The sequence below is a fragment of the Diorhabda sublineata genome, chromosome X (assembly GCF_026230105.1).
Source record: "Diorhabda sublineata isolate icDioSubl1.1 chromosome X, icDioSubl1.1, whole genome shotgun sequence".
Taxonomy (NCBI): domain Eukaryota; kingdom Metazoa; phylum Arthropoda; class Insecta; order Coleoptera; family Chrysomelidae; genus Diorhabda; species Diorhabda sublineata.
This window is the reverse complement of record NC_079485.1, coordinates 5,047,387-5,053,386: the sequence shown is the minus strand read 5'-3', so window position 1 is coordinate 5,053,386 and position 6,000 is coordinate 5,047,387.

Here is a 6,000-nt window from a genome sequence, read left to right as displayed (position 1 = left end):
CATTTATTCTGTTTTCTAAATATTGCGTAGTCATTCCTATATAATTTTTAGGACTATTCAAACATAGTATAGAATATATAATATTTGATTTGTTAGTGTCTTTAGTTTTGTTTTTTAGTGTAGTGGAAAGTGGTGATAATGTGTTGTGTGGTCTATGACTTATATTGAACGAACCGAAGAAATAAGAGAGAGGAAAAAAATAATTTTTTTTTCCTCTAGGCCAGTCCTGAACATAATCAAGATGTCACTATTTTAATATTAATCTCTGGAAGAAATACGTTGACAGTTTACATCTAATTAAGTGAAAGAAAAATCCGATTTTTTCCAATTACCTCCTTGCCTGGGGTTAACTTTGTTTTTCCCATTCACAACACAAATTGAATAAAATTGTCTGCGTAACAAAAAATAGTAGTGATATAAAACGTACAATAGTAATATTTTTTTAGTTTCCTAAAAAGATAGAATAGAAAGAATAATAAACATCGTAAAGATTCTACTATAAGTTGTCAAAGATAATTTCAAAAAAAACATCACACTTTGTAAAATACTATTTTTTTATATGCTTTCCAACTCACTCAGCTTCTATTATATAATTTCTTTTGCTATCTATCCATTATCCGTATTTGCTCCTCTTCTCATGAAGATGTCCAGATCGGGCTGGCAATTTTTTAGGTTTCTCTTGTCTTGTTTTGGTACTAATTTCTTTTTTATTGGAATACTGTTATTATGAATAATATAATTATTTAACATTTTCTAAGTTCTTTTTCATTTAATATTATGATTACTTCTGATTCTTCTATATTTATATTTAAACACTTCTTTCAGACATTTTGTTCCTACTTCTACGTTATCTTTTCTTAATTTTCAATATTGCTATTAATATGTTATAAACAAATATACATTCACTCTTCGTAACATGTACTGGGTCTATTGTTGGCTTGTATTAATATTTTCTTTAAAAGATTATGAAGAATAATGTATTGTTACTTCGGAGTTATGTGTTCTTACAATCTTGTACTAGTAGTACTACTTTTTCATAATAACTAAATTTCACCTTGAGATTCGGTCAAATATTTTTTCAATATCTATAATACATATATCTATTTTTTACATAATGTTCTTATATAATGTGCTTCTTGATGAAGAAAAATACTGTACAAGCATCAGAATGGCTTCAAAAGTGTTATCCGGACACTGCTCCATCGAAAAGAATCATTTGTTATTGGTTCACTGAATTTAAACGTGGTCGAACAGACACCGATGGTGATGAACGTTCTGGACGTCCAACTGAGGTGGTTAGTCCAGAAAACATCGAAAGGTCCACAAATTGGTAATATCTAATCGTAAATTGCGTGAGATATCTGAGGCAGTGTGTTACAATTATGCAGGAGAATTTGACCATGAGAAATCTTTTTTCTAAGTAGGTGCTGCGTTTACTCAGAGTCAATCAAAAACAACAACGTGTTGATGATTCAAAGCAGTGTTTTGCCATGTGTACATGAAATAAAGCAGATTTTTTGCGTTAATATGTGACAATGGATAAAACATGGATCCATCACTTCACTCCAGAATCAAAACGATCATCATTTGAGTGGACTGCAGCCAGTGAACTACGTTTGAAGCGTCCAAAAGCACAACAGTCAGCTGGGAAAGTTATGGCTTCAGTGTTTTGGGATGCTCGTGAAATATTTTTCATCGACTATCTCCAAAAGGAAGAAACAATCAGTAGCGAATACATAGAACTGTTGGATTGTTTGAATGTAGAAATCAAAGAAAATCGGCCTCATATGTTGAATAAAAAATCACTATTTCTCTAAGACAACGCGCCAATTCACAAATCGATGCCAACGATGGTTGAATTGAACGAATTACACTTCGAATTGCTTCCTGATTCACCTTATAGGCCAGATCTGGCCCCTAGTGGCGACTGACTATTCGCTTATCTCAAAAAAATGCTCGCCGGTATAAATTATGCTCAAATGAAGAAGCAATTGCTGAAACTGAAGCCTATTTGAGGCAAAAGACAAATGCTTCTACAAGCACGGCATCTAGAAGTTAGAACAGCGATGGAATGATTATATTGCTCTTGAAGGAGATAACATTGATGAATAAAATCGATTTTTATCAAAAAAAAATTGTTTTTCTCAGTTAATCGCACGACTTATTAAGTGTACGACTTATGTCAGTGTAGTGCTTTTGGACATTATATTTTAATCATTTTACGTTCTCATAATATCTAAATATTTTTATATATTGTTATAACAAATAACTTAGACATCACAAAACGGTTTCTTGTAACATCACTTTTTTTTGGATAAAAAACAGTCAGAAACGGAACAAAGTCGCCGGCTCGAATTTGCCGTCCCCTTCTGTCCATAATTTGATTTGTGAATGCAGACGCTTTCCACAGATTGCTTTATTACTGACCCATTAATGCGAAATGCGCCGCGTTACCGCCTCTCTTAGTTTCCGGAACCACCGCCAAATGCGACGACTTGATTCTGCAGATTTTGTTAATTACAACTCGCCTCAACAGGTGGTAATTTTAAAGTTCATATTGAATAATTCATCTGGCATTCCGATATTTCAACATAGAATTAAAATGGAAATGAGCATGTTCCATGAAACTGAGTCAATTGATGCATAAAAGAATGCTATTCTTAAAATTATGAATAATGAGTTGAGTGAGTAGGTTAGTAGAATATCATCCAGCAACTTTTTGTGAGGGATAAATGTAAATTTGAATCATTTATTTTTAAAATTACTTGATCTTATATTCGTATACATATGTTTTTGTACAAATTCTCATAATAGTTTTGCTATATTTGTGTACGTAGGTAATGGAAGAAGTTTTATATATTTCAACGTTTAATCCGCTATTCAAAATTGAAATTTTAGTTTGGAGAAATATATCATAGAATAACTATTGATCAACCTGCAATATAGGGGAAAATAAGAATAACGTTAGTACTTTTGTCTCTCTAAGATAAAATAATTATAGAGTCCAAGAACACCGTAAAATCCAAATATATCGTCTGTTACAACAGTGCCACATTCAAATGATCTTACACCTAAGCCACATAATAATTAATATATTTCAAGTGGCTCTGAAGAAAACTGTGAAAAAGAACTTGCGATAGAATCTTCTTTAGTCGGACATTACTGCTTACCGCAAGAGTCATCTTACCTTTAAATGATTTATTCAACTGGTGGACATCCCACTAGTCTAAGTCAAGTTCATAAGGTGTTTTACTTCATTAACTTTACTTTATGGCCTACCCTGTATGGTGACAATTATAAAGAAATCTACGTTGTATTAAAACATATCTCGAGACAAAAAGACATATAATTGGTTCATTTGTACCGACTTGAAAGGGGTTGCTTTATTTTTGGGATCGCTAATTGGCTACACAAAGTATTGCCGTTCTTTCTGGGAATCTTACAGCCACGCTAAGAATTGTTTACCACCCGGGATAAGAGAATGTTGATTTTATAGTTTAGCAATAAATTATATTACCGCCTTTGCACATTCTACTTTGTCTTATCAAAATTTTTGTGAAAGTTATAAACAAATATGTAAAAGTTGAAGATTCATTTTAATGTCGTTGAATGAAATATGAAATAGCGGGCTCACGTCATTTTTCAGTAGAAGTCAGTTTGAAGCAGATAGAAGAACAATGGACAAAGCGGAAAAAGATAGATAGTAGTGGCTAGTACGTAAGTGCTACAGTGCTACTATTTAATTCTTAAGAGATGTGATGCAGAACACCTACCAGTTGAAACTGATTAGGTCAGTTGCAAATGTTTGAATGTTGACCAAAAGCGTGCAAGGGTAGAAGAATTGCGTTCGATCTAGATATGAAAACGATGTAGACTTCTTAAACCAAATTGTTACTATGGATGAGACTTGGGTACATTTCTACGGTCCAGAAACAAAGCAACAATCGATGGAACGGCGACACTCTGGTTCTCCAAGACCTAAGAATTTTCGTGTCCAAAAATCTGCTGGAAAAGTTCTTGCTTCAGTTTTTTGGGATTGCCATGGGGTAATCATGAATGATTTTTTGGATAAGGGTAAAACAATAACTGGAGATTACTATTCGACATTACTGACCACTCTACGGGAAAAAATTAAAGAGAAAAGACGCGGAAAGCTATCCAAAGGTGTTTTGTTTTTGCAGGACAAAGCCCCTGCACACAAATCTCATGTTGCCATGCAAAAAATTCGTGATTTAGAATTTGAACTACTAGAGAACCCCCCTTATTCACCAGATTTGGCTCCATCCGACTATCATCTCATTCCTCAACTGAAAAAAAGTTTAAAAGGTCGTAAATTTTCTTCCAACGGGAGGAGGTGATAAAAGCTGTGGAGATCTGGTTTGCAGAGCAAAAAGAAACATTTTTTTAAAGGTCTAGAGACGTTGCAGGCTCGCTGTAATAAATGTATCCAATTAAGGGGAGAATATGTAGAGTAATATAATATTTTGATATTGAAATTTCATTTGTTTTTATAGTATGCTAAGAATTTTTCAATATATCCTCGTACTGAAGCTTTGAAACCTGTATTCGAATTAAAAAGTCAAAGTCTACAGTGATCAAATGGTGTTAAAACTTGGCCCAAAGTGTTTCCCAAGAATCCCAAGCACAATCGAGTCTTGGAAATAACTACTTACAGTTGTAAATCTTTCCAAATGCAGTTCATATTGAACCACGATATCAACTTCTTTAGCATAATCGCTAACTGCAAATTGATCACATATTCTTTTGATGGTTTTTTTACAGTTGTCTTTGTATCCTGATGTCGGGGATAAAACTTTAATATAAAGATCGAATTTCTCAATATATCCTCGTATATTAGAAATTGTAGAAACAACTGCTATGGGAACATCAGAGATCGAACTTAATTTATAAAATATAAAATGTAACATAACAACGAATGCTCTGTCCTGAGTCCCGAAGCATACCTTAGTTTTGTGAACAATCTCTCAGTATGGTAAATTACTGTGTTGAGTCTATTCATCATTTTTTAAACTTGAAACATTGCAAATTTTCATCAGAAACAATGAAAGTAAAGTAGTGAAGTCCTTTTTTGTGTGGCATTCATTCTAACAATACATCAATTAAACACTGAAGCCAATAAAATTAATAGAAATTTGACGACAAACCTCTACATGGTAAATTTATTTGGAAAAATTGCAGAACACCTAAATTTTTTTTCACTAGCCGCCCCTAGTAGATAGTAAGTTTAAAGAAGAGAGGATGAAGATAAAAAAAATAAAAGAGTACATTCATTTTGAGCCAAATAATAAATATTAAACACCGGAGTAATGGTATCAAGTAATAAATAGTGTTTGGAGAGATGGTATCAAAAAGAAAGAAATAAGAAAAAACTGCAAACTGTTTTGTAATGATTGTAATAATTCATAAAAAACGGAGTGTCAGTGAAGTTGTCACTGTCGATTTAAGAGATTAAATTTGAATTCTTATCTATTCAGATTCTGAAAGCAATGTTTCGTTGTTTAAATAACTCGAATTGAGCAAAAGTTACGATTATATGTTGAAAGTTCTTCCATATTTTTTCGTAATTTCAATCATAGTTGATATGAGAAAAAATATCCTTCATACAAAAAAGCAAGAAGAACTAATTAAAAATTGTAAATATGAGAAACATATAGAAATTTCCTGAAACATTTGGAGCCTAGAATGTTTAGATGTCCGATATTCTCAATGAATTATTTTGTATATCTTCTAATATGGCGAGAAAATATCCCTTATCAGTTTTCATCAGATTACCTGAATATTTATTACCTAATGTGTTTGATTTAATTAAACTAAAACCAAGCTTCAACGATGGAAACTACAACGACGATTAGACCTATTTTTAAACGTGCGAAGTTTTTCAATTTTAGTCTGGAAATTCTCTTAACAATTTTTTTCCGAATCCGTCATACATATATAAATTTTATTCCGGAATGGAATATGTATGTAAATATATACAAC